This window comes from Rutidosis leptorrhynchoides, chromosome 4, assembly GCF_046630445.1.
Source record: "Rutidosis leptorrhynchoides isolate AG116_Rl617_1_P2 chromosome 4, CSIRO_AGI_Rlap_v1, whole genome shotgun sequence".
Lineage (NCBI taxonomy): Eukaryota > Viridiplantae > Streptophyta > Magnoliopsida > Asterales > Asteraceae > Rutidosis > Rutidosis leptorrhynchoides.
Genome location: NC_092336.1, coordinates 326110487 through 326136153, shown reverse-complemented (window position 1 = coordinate 326136153; position 25667 = coordinate 326110487). Strand labels below are relative to the sequence as shown.

The 25667-nt window shown below is 30.5% G+C and overlaps 1 long non-coding RNA gene across 10 annotated transcripts; it reads right to left on the bottom strand.

Moving 5' to 3' along the window:
- Positions 1-3116: 3116 nt before the first annotated feature.
- On the bottom strand, positions 3117-7241 carry LOC139843692 (uncharacterized). Of its 10 annotated transcripts, none has more exons than XR_011757682.1 (6): positions 6894-7241; positions 6375-6469; positions 4904-5027; positions 4211-4817; positions 3487-4131; positions 3121-3394 (listed from the first exon to the last, which is right to left on the bottom strand). It is a non-coding gene; the product is annotated as an uncharacterized lncRNA (long non-coding RNA). The 10 variants fall into 10 exon arrangements; XR_011757684.1 differs by having other exon boundaries at positions 4904-4974; XR_011757683.1 differs by having other exon boundaries at positions 3117-3394; positions 4211-4529; positions 4688-6469.
- Positions 7242-25667: the final 18426 nt, after the last annotated feature.

Genomic DNA, 25667 nt, shown 5'->3' with positions numbered 1-25667 from the left:
TGAAGTGTTCTTGAATGATTATTTTTATGATGATTAAAGCTTGATTCTTGAAGTAGTTTTTGATGAAGATGATGAAGAATACTTAGAACATGAAGATAGAATAAGAGAGATCAAATGGATGAAAGAAATTTGAAAAATGAAAGTGTATGTGTGTGTATGAATTCGTGACTTAGGAATGGATATATAGAATTTTGTAATTTGTTTTCTTGCATAAATATCAAGGTAAATGACAAGTCTTGAGTCCCACGTGTTTATACATGTTTTCTTAGTCAAATATGGCTGATCAAGTGGTGATTTTGATGTATATTTACTAATAGTAAATACATCTAAAAGCTGTGTATAATACGAGTATTAATACCGTATAAATACGAGTAGAATTCTTGATGATAACAAATGGGAATACGAGTATATCTATCTTTGTTGAGTATTAGTATATTGACATATGTATTTAAGTCTTTCAAAAGTGTATTAATACATCTTAATACGATACATATATATAAATTTTAACTTACGAGTTATTACGCCGTTAAACGTTACATATATATATTGTTTCGAAACTCTTAAGTTAGTAGTCTCAATTTATGTATCTAACCCATTGTTAATATACTTAATGAGATACTTAAATATCATTTTATTAGGTTATATATATATATATATATATATATATATATATATATATATATATATATATATATATATATATATATATATATATATATATATATATATATATACCATTTTATCATTATTAGAAGTTATGACATTCGTGAATCGTCGGACGAAGTGGGTGGTCAAACGTTTACATAAAACCTGTTTCAAATATTCAAGTCTTAACAAGTTTGATTGTTTATCATGTTGGAAACATTTATTTATGTAAATATTAATCTCATATATATCTACGGAAAAATCTGGGCCGTTACATTTCAAGCGTTTAACCTCCACTACAAGAAAAACGGGCTTATAGGACCAATAATTATTTGGTCAAAAATGCGAAGGTCCTAAAAAGCTAGATATTAGGACCATTATTTCAGGATACTAACATGGTCATGGAAAGGGTCCTAACAGACTACCTTTTATGACTTTTTAGTAATTGTGTCATATATGTTGATTGACGGAATTTATTTAGGGTCCTAAAAGGTATAACTAATAGGACACTTTTTCAAAGGTCCTATCATAACTTGTGACCTTTTTAAAAATGGTCCTATAATGGGATTAAATATGACCTTTATTAATGGTGTCCTATATGTTGATTGACGGAATTTATTTAGGGTCCTAAAAGGTATAACTAATAGGACACTTTTTCAAAGGTCCTATCATAACTTGTGACATTTTTAAAAAGGGTCCAATAACTCCTATATGTTGATTGACGGAATTTATTTAGGGTCCTAAAAGGTATAACTAATAGGACACTTTTTAAAGGTCCTATCATAACTTGTGACCTTTTTAAAAAGGGCCCTATAATGGGATTAAATAGGACTTTTTAGTATATGTTGATTGACGGAATTTATTTAGGGTCCTAAAAGGTATAACTAATAGGACACTTTTTAAAAGTCCTATCATAACTTGTGACCTTTTTAAAAAGGGTCCTATAATGGGATTAAATAGGACATTTTAGTAATGGTGTCCTATATGTTGATTGACGGAATTTATTTAGGGTCCTAAAAGGTATAACTAATATGACACTTTTTAAAGGTCCTATCATAACTTGTGACCTTTTTAAAAAGGGTCATATAATGGGATTAAATATGACCTTTTAGTAATGGTGTCCTATATGTTGATTGACGGAATTTATTTAGGGTCATAAAAGGTGTAACTAAAAGGACACTTTTTAAATGTTCTATCATAACTTGTGACCTTTTTAAAAAGGGTCCTATAATGGGATTAAATAGGACCTTTTAGTAATGGTGTCATATATGTTGATTGACGGAACTTATTTATGGTCCTAAAAGGTATAACTAATAAGACACTTTTTAAAGGTCCTATCATAACTTGCGACCTTTTTAAAAAGGGTCCTATAATGGGATTAAATAGGACCTTTTAGTAATGTTGTCATATATATTGATTTACGGAATTTATTTAAGGTCCTAAAATGTATAATTGGACACTTATATTATGGGTTCTATAAAGTACTCTTATATGACACTTAATATTTCGGTCCTATTACATGATTGAAAGAATTTATCTAATGTCCTAAAAGGTATAACTAATAGGACGCTTAGTTTTATGGTCGTAATATCATATAGGACATTTATATTATGGGTTCTATAACGTACTCTTATACGACACTTAATATTTCGGTCCTATTTCATGATTGACGAAATTTATTTAGGGTCCTAAAAGGTATAATTAATAGGACGCTTAGTTTTATGGTCGTGATATCATATATGACACTTAAATTATAGGTTTTATAAAGTACTATTATGCGACACTTATATTTCAGTCCTATTTCATGATTGACGGAATTTATCTATGGTCTTAAAAAATAAAAACTAATAGGACGTTTAGTATTAGAGTCATAATATCATATATGACACTTATATTATGGGTTCTATACTTATACGACACTTGATCTTTCGGTAATATCACATGGCTATTATTGGAATGAATGGAACTCTTTGTTTTTGAGATTCTAATATCAAATGACATAATTGGACAGTTAAATTGTAGGTTTTAATAGAAATAGTGTAACACATTAGAAGAATTGATGTAATATCAATTTATACAACAAAATGGCTACGTGTAGATTGTTTTACGATAAAGGTCTGCTATGATTATTATATTACATTATAATAAGAGGGCTCTATTTGCAGTGCTGCTTATTCCTTCGCTATTTGCTTTGATTGGCGTTGGTGGTATCGGTGTTGGGATGTTGGGATATTGTTGCTTTCACCGTCTTGTGTTTTTCTGCAAGTCAGTTGGAGGTCTCTTCCTTACCGCCCCCGGTGTCTTCCTTACTTGGAGTGGATGGTTTGTCAATATTGGGATATATTGGATGACTACATATAGCAAATATGAATACAATATATGAATACAATCTATAGTGTTTTATAAAAGTTTATGATATGAATACAATCTATATTGGATGACTACATATGGCAAATATGTTGATAGGTACACCAACACGAATGCTCTAGATATAAATATTTAGCTCAGAATCATTTGCTTATGATACAACAGTTGGAACAGTGTCATTCGCAAATTTATTAAAATAACGATCCATCTATAAATGTTGTTAAAACACATAATTACAAATAACAACCAATGCAATAATTGCAATAATAACATAAAAATGCCTTTATGTGCAACCATAGCAGACTCTGAATGTGGCATAGTTGATGAAGATAGTGAACACCTGGAGGTCATTGGCGGCAACGATTAAGAGGCAAAATAGTAGCTGCAAATTAAATATGAAACATAAAAATCAAAAAATCAAACCAAGACAATCCAATATTATAGAAGAAACATAAAAAAAGATTAAGAACATACCAATAGGATTCGAAAGCCCAGTCAGCGAAAAGTGATCGACATTACAAACACCAAATGACACCAGATGCCTCAGAAGTAGAAGTTCTCTCAGATTCTGATTGATTATTTTGTTCACAACTATCATCCATTCATCCCTAATACATGCTCTCTTAACAGATGGCACATAAACTTTTAGGAACTGGTTCACTCTTTTTTTATGCGGCATTATAACATGAACAAACAACCAACTATCCCTCACTCGAACCCAAAAATCAAAAAGAGAATACACACAACGAAAATGACTCCGTATAAATAAAAAAACAACACACAATCAAATATTAGAATAACAATGACAGTTCAAAAAATCAGTTGACCAGCTTAAACAACAAACAATCAAAAAGAACAATTCATAGAAAACAATTTACACAAACAACTACAAACAACAAAATCATAAATAGAAATATCGATTACCTGATAGCAACAGTGAAAGTGATGTTGAAGCAATTGAAAACCTAAAAAAAATTAGGAATTGCACAATGTAACAGAATAGTGTGTTTTTTTCTTCTATTTATGTAATTTTTTTACTGACAACGATATTGTCTGGAGGAAGACTCAGCATTTGCCGAATGCTATAATCACTGGATGGTGAGCTGTATTGTCGTACCGCTGCAATGGATTGTGAGCCTTTTTTTTATTTGGATCAGCGTATGTAAAGGTTTAACATGTTAATGGTTTAGTTGCTTACCTGACGTTAATGATGTTGATTGATCGTCTTTTTTTCGTCTCGCCATTTGGGCTGGTGCTTCCTTGTATCTCTCCAACGTACTGTACGCAACCTTGGCAACTGATAGTTAGTTTTAAGGTGTTTGTATTGTCTACCTACGTGTAGGATACCCCACGGCTGGGATGTTCTGGACTATTGTTTGGAGTACGAAAGTTAACTGTGTTGGATTCGATATTGCTTGATAAAATTTCTTCGTTGCTTCACAAATGAAGTTTGAAAATCTATGTCTCGTTCAGTTGCAGCAGGTTTGTAAAATGACTCTTGTTACTTTAGTCTGAACCTATGAAGAAATCAATAAATCACAAACAATTTTTTTTTAAAAATGAAAGCCAACAAGCAGGTTAACTTTTTCAATGGTTTCTGTAATTAGGTAAACATCAAACAATAGATTACGGTTCTATGCCACAACGAATGAACCATTCAAGAAATACAATAAACCTGGTGTAAACCTATAAATTTTTGGCAAAGAGATTCGAAGTCCGGGTACCAGGCTTTCACAATACTCAGCAAGTAATCATTACTTGGGGGACCCACTATTACTCTCCTCCACAGTGCACCAAAGGATTTTCTGCTGTGTATCAGAAGATATAATATAATATACCAAACTTTTTTTTTTAAATATCAAGTGTCTACTATTTACTGAAGAACACATACCTGCTGTCAGAGTAAATGCATCTAAACTTGAGCTTGATACTATAGAAAAAAGACAAAAGCCTTCACCGACCCTTGTTGCATGCGGACAGTATAAAGTTATTAAAAGTGTTCTTTTAAGCAAGTCCTTTCATGTAAAAAATCCAAATGATGCAAGTCAATTGCCACACTAGAAATTTTAGAACCATAGAAATGCTCGATTCATAATTACTATAACAAACAATCAAGAAGAAAAAGTAACTAGAAAATACAAAAGTACCTCCCCATGGCCTGTTAATAATGAACTAGAACTCTTATAAACGAACCCATAAAATCGTTAAATCTTATAAATTCTTTAGAAAATCGGATTTATCATGGACCTACTGAAACCTTAATTTCAGACATATAAGCAAATACTTCAACCGTCAATCTGATTCACATAAAAACTTCATTATGTCATAATACGAAATTTATAGTAATCTGGTAGTACAAAATTCATCACAAAATTTTTTACACAAAAATTACAAATCAGTAAATCTGAGCTCAAAAGTCTCTTGTTCGCTTTTATCTATATATTTGAGGTGTAGAGATATCTTCCAGGCCTGTTTGCATACAATCATAACATCAAAACTCCTATCTACCAAGTGTGCAAACATGTTGACCCATCATGACTTTTAAAACCCATTATAACTCATTATAATCCAAACTTGACTTTTTAAACCCATTAAAACACCTAGCCTGCTACTGTAAATTTTTGTTGACTTCAGTTTGACTCCATTTTGACAACTGAAGTTTGACTTTAGTTTGACTCCATTTTAAAAGTTACAGTTTGACACTTATCATTTAACACAGGTTTAACTTGCAATTACAATTACAATTGCAGTTTGACTTTTAACTTAAATCAGTTTGACTTGCAATTACAGTAGTTTGAATTCATAACAATTGCAGAAGTAGCAGGTTAACACCATCTTGACTTGCAATTACATAGGTAAAAAAACAAAAACATTATCTTCAACTAAAAAACAAAACCATTATCTAATAGTATGTTTAAGTATCATATCATAAATACCATGTATGCCTTGCACAATATCCAAATACATATACACATATATCATATCAAGTAATTCAATTGATAACCACTTTTTAAGTGAGCTTATTTGACGTATAGTCATACCCCAAACACCTGTCAGACCCCATATCTTTCCATCACTTTGAGGTTATGTGGATCAACATATTACAATATAAATTCATTAGCAGCTTTATGCATCAAAACTATTTTCGGACAACTTCCAACCCAACTGACCCTTTTCTACTGAAACCTTTTGTTTTGACTAAAGGTAAAAATCACCCGAATTGACCCAATAAAAAGTAAATATGTAAAATTGCCACCTATAGTTGTAAATCAGACTTAACTAATCAGACCAGAACCTCATAATCTATTCTTCGAGATAGATAATTTTGTAAACGTATCACTTATGTTAGAATATGTGCATACCCTAAAAAAAATGTTGAGCATCAAATTCAAGTAAGCTTCTTTACAAAATTGGGAACCAATTCAGACTTCACAACATCCTGTGTATCACACCTCTCCTGCAAAAAAGTTCAAAAATAAGTTCCGTTAACCGAAAGGAATGAAATCACTATAACTAACAGTCATAAAGTCAATGAAATCACCACAAGCTAACAACAAGAGTAAGTAATCTTAAGACCATTTATATGAGTGTTCATGAAACAAACATAATCTTCATGACAACGTCATTTAACCATCAAACATGATTTAGTAAACAAACTCCTGACTGTTGTTAAACAAGGCGATTTTCAACAACAAAATAAAAATGCATTATCAGAACAAACACTACAAAGTAACTGCAAATTTCAACTTCTAATAGAAATCCTCAAACAATTTGAAAATAACACATGTAGAATCGTTTATAACAATCTGAACACATACTTAAACATCGATTTTCAATACAGAATCCAAAATAAACAACCAAAAAAGCCAAAATAAATTTACCTAGAACGTCATATCAGTAGAACCAACTATGGCGATGCTTTAATTGATTGGAGCCCTAATCACTTTCCAAATCTTGAATGGATTTTAGTGAATTGAGAAGAAAAAAAAAAAAAACCTAATTTTAATGGAAACCTTTACGCTAATCTGATGAATCAAAGAAAATTTGACCGATTTAGGGGGAACCGTCTGTGATACAAACCTCAGGCGATAAGCAATAGCAAGAGCAGGTCTTGGATAAAAAGATATTTAGAGGAATTAAAGGTAGGAGGAAGTGAGAAATATTTGTTTGCTCAGATCTAAATGGAACGAAAACTTATGATGGTTTAGAAGATAAGAAAAGAAATTAGGAGGGACTGTTCTAGGAGAAGCGGAACAATTGCGCCAAAACTTTTAGGTAGTGAAAATATTCCCTCCGTCCCGACCTTAATCTCATAACAAATTATTAATCTACTTTCATAAATAAATAGAAATAATAAAATTAATTTCTATTATACCCGTGAATAGGATTAAAAGAGAAAAAAAAGTAAGGGTAAACTTGAAAAATAAACAGAAAGTACACTATTTTTATGACATTTTATTAACTGTGTGTTTTTTGTCTGTAGACTATTAATATGGGACGAAGGCAGTATTTATTTGTTATTTAGCTGTGTTTTAGAATTATAAGAACAAAACTTGCTAATTTGACGAGGCAAATAGTTTTAAGGTTTGAAAAAATGAATTTTATCAAAAGTTAGAAGTGGTGGTTAGTGTTGGTGGTGGTTGGAGGTGGTGTGTGGTTGGTGGTGGTGGTTGATGGTAGTGGCGTAGGTGGTGGCGGTGGCGTGGGTGGTGGTCGTGGCAGGTGGTGGTGGGGGGGGTGGTCGTGGAGGGAGGCAGGTGGTGGTGGTGGCAGGTGGTGGCTGTGGTAGGTAGTGGTTGGTGGTGGTGGTTGGTGGAGATGCTGGCGGGTGGTGATTGTGGTTGGTAGTGGTTGGTGGTGGTGGTTGGTGGAGGTGGAGGTGGTGGTGGTAGTGGTGGGTGGGTGGTGGTAGCGGGTAGCGATGGTGGCGGGTGGTGATGGTTGAGGGTGGTAGTTGGTGGCGGGTGGTGGTGGCGTTGATGGTGTTGGCGTGGGTGATGATGATGTGGATGGTGGTGGTGGCGGGTGGTGATCGTGGAGGGTGGTGGGTGGTGGTGGCGGCGGGTGGTGGCGTGGAGGGAGGTGGGTGGTGGTGGTGGGGGAGGTGATGGTGGAGGTTGGTGGTTGGTGGTGGTTGGTGGTGGTTGGTGGTGATGGTGGAGGTTGGTGGTTGGTGGTGGTGGTGGGTGACGAGTGGTGGTGGCGGCGGGTGGTGGTTGGTGGTGGTTTTGGTTGGTGGGTCGTGGTGGTGGTGGACTCGGAGGGGTGGCGGGCGATGGCGGTGGTGGGTGGTGGTTGTTGTGGGTGGTAGTCGTGGGTGGTTGGTGTTGATGGTGGTTGGTAGAGGTGGTGGTTGGTGGTGGTAGTGGGAGGGTGGCGGGTGGTGGTGGTGGTGGCGGGTGGTGGTCGTTGACGGTGGCGAGTGGTGGCGGTTGCGGGTGGAAGGACTCGGAGCAGTGCCTAGGGTGGTTAGAGTCCGTATGAGGTCAACTGAGTTTAGAAAGGTTGGGTTCAGGCTACTGATTTGGAGTATAGTTAGAATTACGTATCCCCTACGTCCGGATGACTATACAATGCCCGTTAACTTACCTATTTAAATAAAACATAACCAATGACCTTCAAAATTCACATGTATGTATATTCACACATTAATGAATTAGTCAAATTCAGTATACATTGCGATTTAAAATAATTAGTAATTATTACGGAGTAATTTATAGTTTCGCTAGGACCAATATATTTACATTGGAATTTCAAAATATTATTATCTTATTATTTTATCGATTTGGGTTCAATTTTGTACTGATCCCAAATTGAGACCGGAAAAATTATTAATTTTATTGAGGTTAATAATTTATCGAGTATTAAATTACAGAGGTTCTACTATACCACAAAACATGGGTGTTTTTTCAAAATGGACTGGGGAGGGGGGCCCCGCCCTCAGTCGATTTTGAAATTTCAGTGGAAAGATTTAGGATTTTTCGACTTTGCTCAAGTGAATTTTTTTGCCCAAAAACCTTCAAAATTTTAACCCGAAATTATGTTTGTCTTCAACGAGTAGGCGCATGTTCAAATTCAGATGTCGAGATCTACTTGGTACTGCTAGCAATTAGCTTATTAGGTTGTTGTCCCAACCTTCAACCATACTGCCAAGGTTGTTGAATTTGGGTTTTCTCCTAACATGTGTGTGCAACATATGAGCGCGAATGTGGTTAAGTCCTCCCCGAGTGATGTCAATACTGCCGTTAAAAATGTAAATATATAATTTGAATGGCATATCACTTTTATAATTTAATTAATTCATTAGGGACAATTGAAAGGACCCGTCCTAATCCATCTGGACGAAGTCACCAACAACTGGTTCCATTGCGATGATCGACTCCAAATACTGTCTTTAAAATGAGCAAATGCACAGCGGAATGTCTCTTTCATACCTGAGAATAAACATGCTTTAAAGTGTCAACCAAAAGGTTGGTGAGTTCATTAATTTAGCATAAATAATCATTTCATATTTTTAATAGACCACAAGATTTCATAATTCCATTTCTCATAAACATACGTCACATGCATAGAGACGAAAATATCATTCATATGGATTGAACACCTGGTAACCGACATTCACAATATGCATATAAGAATATCCCCATCATTCCGGGATTCTCCTTCGGACATGATATAAATTTCGAAGTACTAAAGCATCCGGTACTTTGGATGGGGCTTGTTGGGCCCGATAGATCTATCTTTAGAATTCGCGTCAATTAGGGTGTCTGTTCCCTAATTCTTAGATTACCAGACTTAATAAAAAGGGGCATATTCAATTTCGATCATTCAACCATATAATGTAGTTTTGATCACTTGTGTCTATTTCGTAAAGCATTTATAAAAGCAGCGCATGTATTCTCAGCCCAAAAATATAAAGGGTAAAAAGGAAAATGAAACTCACGCATATAATTATTGTAAAACAGTTACTAAAGCATTTGCATGTATTCTCAGCTCCAAAAATGTAAAGAGTAAAAGGGGATTAATGAAACTCACAATACTGTATTTTGTAGTAAAAATACATATGACGACATTGGACAAGTGCAGGGTTGGCCTCGGATTCACGAACCTATATCATTTGTTTATTTATTAATACATATAATTTAGATCGAACAAATATATACATATATATATATATATATATTATATTTTAAATTATATTTTTTTTATATAAATATTTTTGTCTGATTAATATTATATTAAGAACACTTACTTTATTATATATGATTATTTATATACAATTTGTTAATACGATTAATACATACCTATATGTAATGTAAATATAACTTTTATTATGTTATATGCACTAAATATCTTTTTATTTACATATATCTTTTGTTTATCAAAACAGTAATTTTGATTATACTAAGTTAATATTGGTAATTATAAAAATGATGATAATATTATTACTAATGTACTTATGTTACTAATAATAGTTCTAATATTTATAAATGGATAATAATACTAATATTTATGAAAATTGTATTATTTTTATAATATTATTAATAATACTAATCATAATCATAATAATGATAATAATATTTGGTATGGTAATTTTAGTAGTATTGGTAACATTTATAGTAACTGATAATATTAAGAATGATACTAATTAATAGTAATGATAAAAATAACAATAATACTAAATAATAATAATATTTGATATTGATAATGATAATGATATTAGTATAATTCATAAAATTGTATAATATTAATTATAATAACAATATTCTTAATTATAATCATAATGATAAATATTAACTAATACTAATAATAATAATAACATAACAATAATAATAATAATAATAATAATAATAATAATAACGAATAATAATAATAATAATACTCATAATAATAATTATAATGATAATAATAATGAATGAGTAATAACTACCTCAATAATAAGCTTTTTTTAAAAAAAGCGCTCCTGCCCAGACTCGAACCTTGGACCTCCCGCTATCCCGACACACACATAAACCATTGATCCAGTCCTGTTTTTCTGAAATTAAATCCCACCGTATTTTATTTATCCCAACCGTATAAATCTGTGTTCTATCTCTTCTTCTTCTTCATGAGTAATCAAACGATTCAGCAACCAACAACAACTAAACCAACTAATTTTCGGTTTCAAACCTCTTATCTAATCAGAGAACTCGTGATTAACAGAAGCAAAAGGAACACAAAAAAAATGAAAAAAAAAACTACCTCAGCTGCTACGTCGAGGTTTTAAAAAAAAAATTTGTTTTCGCAATTTAAAACTTAATAGACGATACTTATAATATAAAATAGGTTAGAATTCATCAATGGAAACTTTTCCAATCAACAATTTCGATAGAAACCGTCTTTAAAACATCAATTTGATCTATGAACAATCCTTTGACTTTTTGATATAAAAGCTTTGACTTCAAAATTCTTGATCGTTCTTTTGAATTAGCTTTTGTAACTTTAAAGAAAGTTTCAAGTAACGAATTAGAATGTTTCTGTATTTTCACTTTTCTTCAACTGGCCTCGAATCAATTTTATGTCTGTTTGTTTTCGGTATAAGACAGAATGAAGAACAGAAAGAAAGAAAAAAAAAATAAAGAACCCCAAATGATTAATTAGCTGAGGAGGATTCTGATGTGCAGTATGTATGTTAAATTCCAAAATTAAATGATCAAATTTCTTCATGTAGGGTTGGTATTTGATAAAAGTAATATCACGAGCATAATAGAAGTAAAGAAGACAGCTATATTAAACAGATTCAATATTTCTATCTGACTTTTTCATTTATATATAATTAATACAAATAACTAATAAATATAAATATGTTAATAATAATAATACTTTTAATACTATTAATAATAATAAAAGTAATAATAATAATACTTTATAATAAGGATAATGGTAATTATTAATAATAATGTTAATATTAATATTAATAATTATAATATTATTGATAAAGATAATAGTAGTAAATGATAATTAATAATAGGATTATATTAATACTACAATAATGATTATTTTAATAATTTTGATTACTAGTAATATTCTTATTAGTTACAATAATATTAATGTTGTTAATGATAATGATAGTATTAATAATAATATCATAACTTATATATATATATATATCAAGTTTTATATACATAAATATAAATATATAGTTTATATTAGATTTACTATCATTAATAATACAAATATTGATGTTACTATCAATAATAATACTGAAAGTAATACCCATATTATTAATATAACGTTTATACTTTTTCTTGAAATTACACATAATATAATAACTTTTATTGAATGTTTATTATTTATAAACTTTATATATATTATAGTATACACACAATAATATTTATGTATAAATGTCATATCTATAGATTTATTTTTATAACAAGCTTTTTATATTATATTATTTTACATATTCAATTCTACTGACTAATAGTCATTTTATTATTTCTTACTATTATATATACACATATATTTATATTTATATGTATGTATATACACATTTAATTATAAGCAATTGTTCGTTAATCGTCGGTAAAAGTCAAAGGTTAACGGAATATATGAAACAGTTCAAACTCAACATTTATAGACTTTGCTTATCGTGTCGGAAACATATAAAGATAAAGTTTAAATTTGGTCGGAAATTCCCGGGTCATCACAGTACCTACCCGTTAAAGAAATTTCATCCCGAAATTTGAGTGAGGTCGTCATGGCTAACAATAAATATATTTTACTGACGAATATGAGATGATAAATAGAGTTTTATCATTATTGTATAATACAGATAAAACAATTTGATTATGTGAAGCGTATGAATGAAGCTGTCACAACAGATTGAGATAAAGATTTAACTTTTTACGTAGTCACAGTGGAAATTAGAGAATAAGGTGCGTCTTAGCTTTTGACGTTGTCTTGGTTGAATTCCGGAATTTAAGGGATTTAAATAAATCTTCAAAATCTGAGAGATTTGATTCTTCAGAAAATAAGGAGATTAAGATCTCTATAATTAAATAAGGTGATCTGCCTCGATTACTCTGTCTGATATTTCCATTATAAATTAAACTCCTCCGTTCCATTATTCTCACCATTTCTATACTTTCTTTCTTAGTTCATACATCCAAAAGATTGTGAAAATGCTTAGTCCAGTTCTAATCCCTAATATTTTCCCATTTATTATTTCTGCCATCCTTCCTTTCGATCTTCCACTAGAAAATCTGTTTACTTCTACTATTATCTTGGGGGGATACTATTCTTAATTCTACTGTGTCTTTATATTGCTATTCGTATTAATATCCATGGTTTGAAACCTCCGTGTTGTTATTGGACTTAATATTTTCTCTTCTATTTTGGATCTCTTTGCCTTTTTATTCTCTTCTCGACCTCTATTAAAGCGAGTAACAGTTTAGAATTCATAAGTATGGAGTTTCGAATTATCATAATATACAAGGTAGAAAGGAAAGGTAGTATCACGATTTGTTTTGTCAAATTACCTGAATCACTGAGAATAGAACTATCAAGAATATATTTTCTTGATATATTCAGAAGTTAAGTAGAATGAAAGAGTTATGTAACATGGCACGTGATGACGTTAGAGTCTGTGAATCATCACGTTTCATTAGAAACTCAGCATGACTTACTGTAATATAATCACGTTGATCAAGTGTCATTATATTATACTAACTCATGCATCAGTTCTCAACATTACTTCAATAACATTCATATTTTAAGCTCAAAAGTTTACAGAATATAGAAACTAACAGTTTCTATATGATGTAACACTGATAGCACGAAGAGATTAATGATTTCAGATAAGAATAGTTATGAAAATATCTTCAGAAATATGGAGGATATTTAAAATGAAAGATACTATGATATCTTGGAATTTCTGATATCGAAGGATGGTGAAGAAAATTTGTCCGCAAGAGTTTGGAGTCAGAAGTAAAGTATTCGCTAAAGATTTCATCAGAAACAGAATCATTTGGATTCTTTGAAGTCAAACTTACTCTTTGTGATTTGTCCACGGCTTCCTTCATAGTTTCGTATAATCCGCTTTTCGGTACTAAATTTTCTATTGGGTGTTTCCAATACTCCATTTTTTATCTTCAAATCTTTCGACGGTTACGGTCATGTACAGTTTTTGCTGCTGTATTAAGCTTTTTCAGAATTTCAGAATGGAAGATCATAATTTTAAGAGATAATGGTTATATGTACACTTATAACTGTTGATGTAGACATGCTGCGAGATTTCAAAATACTAAATTGCTAATCCCTGGTAGTTGGTATAGTAATTCTCGTTATAAGATGTAAATGAGTAAATGATAGGGTTTCTCTGAATATAGTGATTTTTCAGAAAGTCAAAGATCAACGGAGTTATTAGTAAATTTACTGCTAATGTGATGAGATATAAACGGTTTCCCCGGAATCGAAGGCGAAAAGACAACGTATATATCAAGGTTATAATAAGGCTAATTCAAATTGAAGTCGAAGTTGACTTGCTGGAGCTGTGTCAAAATTAGCTAATTTGAAAAGGAATTGCAAAGTTATTTTTGGAAATAACAACGTCAAAGAAGCTAGCACAGATACGTATTAAACGTTTACTCAGGTTCCGAGAGTTTTCAAGTGCATAACTATATGCATCAATCTCTCCTTCCGTAGATAAAGTGCGGTTGATTCATCCTATCGATTGAGGTGTTTTCAAGAATCATGAAAGGTTTGAACACAGACTGGAATTGTCAAGATACAAATGAGGTTTAAGATGAAATCAAGTTGCAACTTGAAGAATTATTTAGTTTCATATGTTATAATCAGTATTTTAATTCATTTTAATTGTCCAATATTATTCGTCCACAGTTAGCAGTTCAATAATTTATATACAGTTTAATATATAATATTCGAAATAATTAATACGAGTCGTGACCCGTATACGTCTCAGACTCGATCACAACTCAAAGTATATATATTATTGTAGAATCAACCTCAACCCTGTATAGAGAACTTGATCATTACTGCATACAGAGTGTCTATGGTGATTCCAAATAATATATATAGATGCGTCGATATGATATGTCAAAACCTTGTATACGTGTCCCGATATTTAAAGTGCGTAAAATAAATAACAGAAATTAAATAACGATTAATAAAGTGCGTAAAGTAAATAACAGAAATTAAATGACGATAAATAAAATTGCGAGAATGTAAATTGCAATAAAATAAATTGCGATAAACAAAATGTAATCAGTTAGCTAGGAACAGTTAGCTAGAATTTTGTTAGCGTGGATTCTTAATATAATTTCATATTGTTAATTAATCTGTTTCTAATCAATTTTTCTGTGGTGAACGGATTTGTATATCGGTGGATGTAAGTAGGATAGTATATGACTTGTTGAAACAGATTCGAAGAACGTACAATGTAACTTATTAATGTGAAATTTAAATAGTCCTCGGGTATTACCTACCGTTAAAATATTTTCACCATTAACAGTTTGTACAAGAGAATTTTTTTTTTTTTTAATTACAATCTTTATGAAAACATATATACATATATATTTTCTTCAGATTTATTCATGGATTTAATGAGTTAATATGATATTAAACTCATTTGCTTTTCGGTTGGAACTAGAATAAATAATCTCTAAAACTTTAGAGATTACATATTCACCATGTCGAATGAAGATAAATGAGGTAGAACGATACGTAGAATGAAGATCATACTCAAAGTACATATGATGATATTGAAGCATGGATTGTTGATGGTACTGGTGCTGTTATTGATTGTACTGTTGGTGCTGGTGATGTTGCTGAAGCTGGTACATTTTGCACCATGTTTTCAGAATAGATTTTTCGAGCGCGAAGTTCGTTGACTTATTACTCCAGGATGATTGTCGGTTAGAACGAGCGGATGAATAAGGTTCAGAATTGTGGATAGAATATAATCTTGTCGAGTTACCCTGGAAATGAGGGTGAAGATGGTGTTTCGGATTGGTTTGCCAGTGAATGTTTCAAGTTCTTCACCCAGCGAACAATATGGTGGGTGAAAGGGATCGATTCTTATTGTCTCCAATGATTAATTAGACTACGAACTCATCATATGAATTGGGGATGGTTGGTTGGTTGATTCATTCTGGTGACGCTGCTTTCGGAGCTTAGGTGAACGTCCACATCGGAATAGCTGTCGGAATAACTATCAGAATAGTTATCGGAATTCGAGGGACTCGAACTAGTTGAAGGATTTATCCCATACGATCAGATGAAGGATTTTCGATAAGAATTAGATTATAGGATGTAGATTAGTACCCTGTAATACATAATTTACGTATGCATATATAATACTAAAATCCCATAAGCTACGGAGGAATCTACGGAAGCTGTCAGGTAAAGATAACAATAACATGTACGTTAAGATATGAAGTAGCAGATACGTTAAGATATGTCTATACACTATTCATGCAACCATTGCAGTAAGAGGTGTCTAGACTAAGAATGATAAGCAAGTAATTTCCTAAGGATGATAAGCAGATGATTTCCGACAAAATGATAAGCAAAACTTTTGACATGCAGACACGGTCGAAGTCCAGACTCACTAATGCCTCTTAACGACTTATCAGTTAGACACACTAATGCAGACCTGGTTCGCTAAGACCACCGCTCTGATACCAACTGAAAGGACCCGTCCTAATCCATCTGGACGAAGTCACCAACAACTGGTTCCATTGCGATGATCGACTCCAAATACTGTCTTTAAAATGAGCAAATGCACAGCAGAATGTCTCTTTCATACCTTAGAATAAACATGCTTTAAAGTGTCAACCAAAAGGTTGGTGAATTCATTAATTTAGCATAAATAATCATTTCATATTTTTAATAGACCACAAGATTTCATAATTCCATTTTTCATAAACATACGTCCCATGCATAGAGACAAAAATATCATTCATATGGATTGAACACCTGGTAACCGACATTCACAATATGCATATAAGAATATCCCCATCATTCCGGGATTCTCCTTCGGACATGATATAAATTTCGAAGTACTAAAGCATCCGGTACTTTGGATGGGGCTTGTTGGGCCTGATAGATCTATCTTTAGAGTTCGCGTCAATTAGGGTGTCTGTTCCCTAATTCTTAGATTACCAGACTTAATAAAAAGGGGCATATTCAATTTCGATCATTCAACCATATAATGTAGTTTTGATCACTTGTGTCTATTTCGCAAAGCATTTATAAAAGCAGCGCATGTATTCTCAGCCCAAAAATATAAAGGTTAAAAAGGCAAATGAAACTCACGCATATAATTATTGTAAAACAGTTACTAAAGCATTTGCATGTATTCTCAGCCCCAAAAATGTAAAGAGTAAAAGGGGATTAATGAAACTCACAATACTGTATTTTGTAGTAAAAATACATATGACGACATTGGACAAGTGCAGGGTTGGCCTCGGATTCACGAACCTATATCATTTGTTTATTTATTAATACATATAATTTAGATCGAACAAATATATACATATATATATATTATATTTTAAATTATATTTTTTATATAAATATTTTTGTCTGATTAATATTATATTAAGAACACTTACTTTATTATATATGATTATTTATATACAATTTGTTAATACGATTAATACATACCTGTATGTAATGTAAATATAACTTTTATTATGTTATATGCACTAAATATCTTTTTATTTACATATATCTTTTGTTTATCAAAACAGTAATTTTGATTATACTAAGTTAATATTGGTAATTATAAAAATGATGATAATATTATTACTAATGTACTTATGTTACTAATAATAGTTCTAATATTTATAAATGGATAATAATACTAATATTTATGAAAATTGTATTATTTTTATAATATTATTAATAATACTAATCATAATCATAATAATGATAATAATATTTAGTATGGTAATTTTAGTAGTATTGGTAACATTTATAGTAACTGATAATATTAAGAATGATACTAATTAATATTAATGATAAAAATAACAATAATACTAAATAATAATAATATTTGATATTGATAATGATAATGATATTAGTATAATTCATAAAATTGTATAATATTAATTATAATAACAATATTCTTAATTATAATCATAATGATAAATATTAACTAATACTAATAATAATAATAATAACATAACAATAATAATAATAATAATAATAATAATAATAACGAATAATAATAATAATAATAATACTCATAATAATAATTATAATGATAATAATAATGAATGAGTAATAACTACCTCAATAATAAGCTTTTTTAAAAAAATTCGCTCCTGCCCAGACTCGAACCTTGGACCTCCCGCTATCCTGACACACACATAAACCATTGATCCAGTCCCGTTTTTCTGAAATTAAATCCCACCGTATTTTATTTATCCCAACCGTATAAATCTGTGTTCTATCTCTTCTTCTTCTTCATGAGTAATCAAACGATTCAGCAACTAACAACAACTAAACCAACTAATTTTCGGTTTCAAACCTCTTATCTAATCAGAGAACTCGTGATTAACAGAAGCAAAAGGAACAAAAAAAAATGAAAAAAAAAAAACTACCTCAGCTGCTGCGTCGAGGTTTAAAAAAAAAAAAATGTTTTCGCAATTTAAAACTTAATAGACGATACTTATAATATAAAATAGGTTAGAATTCATCAATGTAAACTTTTCCAATCAACAATTTCGATAGAAACCGTCTTTAAAACATCAATTTGATCTATGAACAATCCTTTGACTTTTTGATATAAAATCTTTGACTTCAAAATTCTTGATCGTTCTTTCGAATTAGCTTTTGTAACTTTAAAGAAAGTTTCAAGTAACGAATTAGAATGTTTCTGTATTTTCACTTTTCTTCAACTGGCCTCGAATCAATTTTATGTCTGTTTGTTTTCGGTATCAGACAGAATGAAGAACAGAAAGAAAGAAAAAAAAAATAAAGAACCCCAAATGATTAATTAGCTGAGGAGGATTCTGATGTGCAGTATGTATGTTAAATTCCAAAATTAAATGATCAAATTTCTTCATGTAGGGTTGGTATTTGATAAAAGTAATATCACGAGCATAATAGAAGTAAAGAAGACAGCTATATTAAACAGATTCAATATTTCTATCTGACTTTTTCATTTATATATAATTAATACAAATAACTAATAAATATAAATATGTTAATAATAATAATACTTTTAATACTATTAATAATAATAAAAGTAATAATAATAATACTTTATAATAAGGATAATGGTAATTATTAATAATAATGTTAATATTAATATTAATAATTATAATATTATTGATAAAGATAATAGTAGTAAATGATAATTAATAATAGGATTATATTAATACTACAATAATGATTATTTTAATAATTTTGATTACTAGTAATATTCTTATTAGTTACAATAATATTAATGTTGTTAATGATAATAATAGTATTAATAATAATATCATAACTTATATATATATATCAAGTTTTATATACATAAATATAAATATATAGTTTATATTAGATTTACTATCATTAATAATACAAATATTGATGTTACTATCAATAATAATACTGAAAGTAATACCCATATTATTAATATAACATTTATACTTTTTCTTGAAATTACACATAATATAATAACTTTTATTGAATGTTTATTATTTATAAACTTTATATATATTATAGTATACACACAATAATATTTATGTATAAATGTCATATCTATAGATTTATTTTTATAACAACCTTTTTATATTATATTATTTTACATATTCAATTCTACTGACTAATAGTCATTTTATTATTTCTTACTATTATATATACACATATATTTATATTTATATGTATGTATATACACATTTAATTATAAGCAATTGTTCGTTAATCGTCGGTAAAAGTCAAAGGTTAACGGAATATATGAAACAGTTCAAACTCAACATTTATAGACTTTGCTTATCGTGTCGGAAACATATAAAGATAAAGTTTAAATTTGGTCGGAAATTCCCGGGTCATCACAACAATATTGTAAAGTTAATTCTATTTATTTTCCATTTTTAGAATTTGACAATTAATTTAGGACAACCCAAAAACGTAAACTTGAGAATTAATTTGGGGCTGAGGCAGTACAAAGGAAAAAAAGACAAAATTTCATTTCTCGTCCACGTGGTTTACATCAAATTTGACTCATCGTCATTTTTTGTTGTGTGCACCCCTCATCCCTAAAATATCACAATTATACATCCCTCGTCATCCCGTCTATTTTTTTGTCAATTTCAGCCGTTAAGTCAAGTCATGTCCAGAGGCGGATTTAGAGTGTAAGAGGGGGGCCCGCCCCCGGTGGATTTTTCGAAATATTAGTGTAAAAATTTCGGATTTTTCGACTTTGCTCCCGGTGAATTTTTTTTTGCCCCAAAACTTTCAAATTTTGTCCAAAATTCTCCAAATTTTGGCTTAAAACCTTCAAATTTTACCCACAAATCTTCAAATTTTGCCTAAAAACTTCAATTTTTTGCCCCAAAACCTCAATATTTTACTCAAAAAATTGCTATGGTTTTAAAAAAAAATTCACCGCCGGTGGAAAAAAATCCTGGATCCGCCACTGGTCATGTACATTGCATTCGAGGGTATTTTAGTCTTTTTTCCCTATTCTTTTTTACCCTTTACCTCTTTGTCTAATAATACATATAAATATAAAAACATATATAGACGAATAAACTGATACACTGTAATATACGAGTAGTTAATTGGAGAAAAATTATGTAGACGAAATATGTAAATTGACAAGAATACCCTCACATGATCTGTACACGAGAGATGTAGAATTGTGATATATTAGAGATGGAGGATGCACAAAAAAAGAAAAAAGACGAGGAGTCAAATTTAAACCAAACGGATGAGGAGTGAAATTTTGTCAAAAAAAAAAAGACTGCACAGTACAGTATTGAGTAATGAAATTTGAGTTTGGGCCAGACAATTTACCTATATACTAAATCACGTAAAAGCCTTCCACAGTATAACAGTACCATCTACAGTATAGCAGTAACTTTTTTTTTAAGGCTTCATCGACGTTCAGGCCAGAAGCTACTGGCGACTCTTCCATCGCCACCGTCTCCCTTAGAGTCTCCGTCACCACCATCTCCCTTACCATCTCCATCACCGTCAACATCGACATCCCAACCACTATCATCGTATCCCGTCGTCTCTTTCCCCTATTTATTCATTAAAGAACAACTGCTTTATTTTGATTTCGATCTCAAACACTAAGGGTAATCCTCGCCATTATCATCGTCATTATTTGTTTGCTGGATTATGTTGTTTTAGGGTTGAACCAAATTGGATGCGAAGCCTAATTTCTGGCTTCGATTGGACCAAATAAAATTAGGGTTTTCAAAAAGAAATTAGGGTTCATTCTTTCATGTCGTTCCTTGGTCGCTACATGTTTTATCTGGTACGTGTAGGTTGATTTCACTATCATTTTTTTTACTTTAATATGTGGTTACACATTTTTTTTCAATTGTATGGGTCTGATGTTATTAATGACGGTATTAGATGTTTGTCTATCTTGATACCTTGCTCATATATATGTCAAAATCTTAAAGCAAACTAATAATCATTATCGTTGCAGGATTATAAATTTATCTTTTGTAGTGAACATTTGGTTATTTTAAATTTGTTGTTATTTTCATACCCTTCATTGCCTTAATTTTTTTTTCCATTGTTGTGTTTAAGAACTCTCTGCTTCAAGGTTCTTAAGGTATGTGTTTTTTGTATCCTGCTAGAATTTTTTTAACTTGCTATTTTGTGACTTTAATTTTGATGGTGATACTGATGTTGGTGTGTAGTTTTAAATGCATTTGAGGATGTGTAAGTTGTTTTACCTTATTGCAGTTAGTAAATATTAAGGTAGTGACTAGAAAAGAACAAAGGAAATATAGTTGTTGTCTGAGTGTATTTGTCACGACCCTACTTTTCCGTTATCTTTTGCCGTTAATTAATTAACGATCGTTAACTGTTACTCATGCCACGTCATTTCTATGACCTATATTATTATTTTTGTAATAATATATTAATTATTATGTGTTACATGAATATTTGTATTCATATTTTAAGTTATACGTTTCTACTTGTCGCGGATTTCTATCCGGCGAATCTTTTCGGTTTTCAAACCAACGGTCAAACTTTTGGGATTTTTAAATCCAAATTATCTTAAATATAATATTTTGATGTCATATAATTATATATAGTGTTTATATATTTTATTCGTCGCGTATTCGTTATATCTCCGAATAATTAATCGTGTAGTAACGTTTTCGCGTTTCGGGCTTCGTTCGGGCATTCGGGCCACAAGAAACTAGTTATTATTCAAATTTGGCCCACTAAGGGGCCCACCCTACCAATTTTCGGCCAACCTATCCATTGGGAGGGGGTAAGTTGTCAAGTATGCAAAGTGGTGGTCATTTAGCCATTTTTCCTCATAAGTTCATTTTAATTTCCACAAACCTAAAAAAAATCTCTCATTCTCCTCTCTCTTGCCGTCACTTCAGCAACCATCATCATCATCATCTTTTTTTTTTATTTCAAGCTTGAAGATTTAGGGCTTTCATCGTTCTCGGATTCACCGTATCGTGCTCTACGCGTTCATACTAATCATTTCTCGATTAGGGTATAAACCCTAACCCTAGAACTTTTGATTTTTCATTATTTTTCTGTTTTTGATGTTTATTTTTATAGTATGTTAGTTACTTGTTGTTGTAATGGTGTTTGTATGCATAGAATTACTCATAAACACATGTTTTCGGTTTGATAAAATTGGGACAGCAGCTATTTCGTGTACTTCTGATATTGTGACAGAAATAAAAGTTAAAATAAAGTATCTAGATGAGTTCTTCTCATCAAGACATTAATTTTAGACTCCGGATTCATGTCGTTTCGATTCCCGGAGCCCTAGATATGATCAAAGTGATATTTTGTTAAGATTGAAATGTGATTTTGGTATGAACCAGGTTTGGTCCGACTTTGTGACCATATTTTGTGACTTTAGGGTGTGTTAGTGTGTTAGGATTAATGATGGGACGAACTTTCATGTTCGGGTCATCTAAATCCGAGCCACGAATCACCCGTTACATCTAAAACACGATTTTGATTGAATTAAAGTTTCAAGTGGTGTCATGGCTGATCACCATGATTTGTGGACTGTTCTTGGTGTGTTCTTGAGTGTACCAAAGTTTCGGGTGGTTTGATTAGGCGGAGATATATGTAAGGCTCGCCGAAAACCGACACCCGGGGCTCAGGATACGACCCGATGAACTTTTGATTTAAAACTTGTGATTAATTATTAAACTTCTGATAAAAATAATGGATTTCATTATTATTTAATTACTTATGATATAAAAAGTAATTATTATAATTTAAGACTTATGATATATATTTATTATATCATTTAATTATTACTTATGATTTAATTAACATTTTAATTAAACTTATGATTAATAATACTTTTATTATTAATGGAAAATACTTATGATAAGTATTAAACTTATATTATGGGATTATTATAATAAGGATTAATTAATTATTTAATTATTATAAGGCTTAGTTATTATTTAATTATTAAATACTTATGATTTAATAATTATAATTAGAAACTTATGATACGATTAATAATTCATTATTAATTAATAATACTTATGATATGATTTAAAATTTATTATTAATTAATAATACTTATATTATGACTAATATTTAATTAATTAATTAAATACTTATGTTATATTAATTATATTATTTAAACTTATATCAACTTTAATAATTTATTTTAATTTAATTAAACTTATGTTATGACATAATTGGACATATTTAACTTTAATAAACATTATAACTTACATTATTATTACAACTTACACTTTTAATATTAACGTTGACCATGTTTGACCAAGGTTGACTTTTGAGTTGACTTTCGGTTGACTTTGACTTTCAGTTGACTTTTGTTGACTTTCTAATTAAGGAAACTTTCCTAACTTATAAACTTTCCTAAAATAGCAACTTTCTAAATTTGAAAACTTTCCAAAAATAGAAACTTTCCAAAAATGGAAACCTGCTAAAAATAGAAACTTTCTAAAAATAGAAAGTGTGTGTCCGTACGCTGTTTCGATCAAACCGATGCATGTTGAGTATTGTTCTATGTCTACTTGCAACATGTACAATAGCTATTATACTAAGACTTGACCTAAGTTAGTTATTTATATCGACCTGCTTTATTTATAGGTCGGCGTTGTGATCATTCCTGATCACTTTACTTCATTTGCTGTTTGATTATTTGTGTGGTTACTTCGTTTGCTATTAAGGTGAGTTATAGTCCCATTTTTCTATTTTAAATCTTCTGGGATGAGAATACATGCAGTTTATTTTATATTTTGGACAAGTGGAAGTTGGTTTAAATTATTCATTGTGAGTCGAACAAAAATATTCCCTAATCTGGTAATTGTAATCACTGATTTCTACTGGTGAACGTGAATCCTACGGATAGATCTATCGGATTTGACAACCTCATTTCGAGCTAGTCGCGCTAGCAATTTATAATCGGAATATTTAGTTCTTCGTATTTTGTTGTAGATACACTTGTTCGGTGTATATTATTTATTGTGTTTGGTAAGGGTAAATAAATGGTTAAGTGGTTACCAGGTGGCTCACGTAAAATGCAATAATGTTTTTATATGTTTTCTAGCATATAATTTTGTGGTCCAAAAAGAAGTTTTTATGTTTTCAAACATAATTTTTTTATACGGTTTAAATTAAATATTGTTTTTAATATTAAACCTATAATTCACTCAACATTTTTGTTGACAGTTACTCGCATGTCTTATTCTCAGGTTCATGATTGATTGCTTCTGCTGTGCTTAGAGAGTCTGCATATTTATGATGGCATCTTTTGTTAAACAATAACTTGCATTCTATTTTGATACATTTAATAGTGGATGTTGTTGACTTTGTTTTGCTCAACTCTTGGTTAAGTATTAATGTATGGTTTTTCTAAACTTACATACTTTGGTATATTTCCTTTATAGGAAATCATTTTTAAACAAAGAATGCAAGGTTATTTATTAAATTCATATAGAGTTATGATCAAGCTGTGGGACCAAGATAACGATGGTTGTAGTGACCCGAACTTTTCCATGTTTATATATATTAATTGAGATTGATATTTACATGATTAAATGTTTCCAACATGTTAAGCAATCAAACTTGTTAAGACTTGATTAATTGAAATATGTTTCATATAGACAATTGACCACCCAAGTTGACTGGTGATTCACGAACGTTAAAACTTGTAAAAACTATATGATGACATATATATGGATACATATATAGTTAACATGATATTATGATAAGTAAACATATCATTAAGTATATTAACAATGAACTACATATGTAAAAACAAGACTACTAACTTAATAATTTTGAAACGAGACATATATGTAATGATTATCGTTGTAACGACATTTAATGTATATATATCATATTAAGAGATATTCATACATCATAATATCATGATAATATAATAATTTAAAATCTCATTTGATATTATAAATATTGGGTTAACAACATTTAACAAGATCGTTAACCTA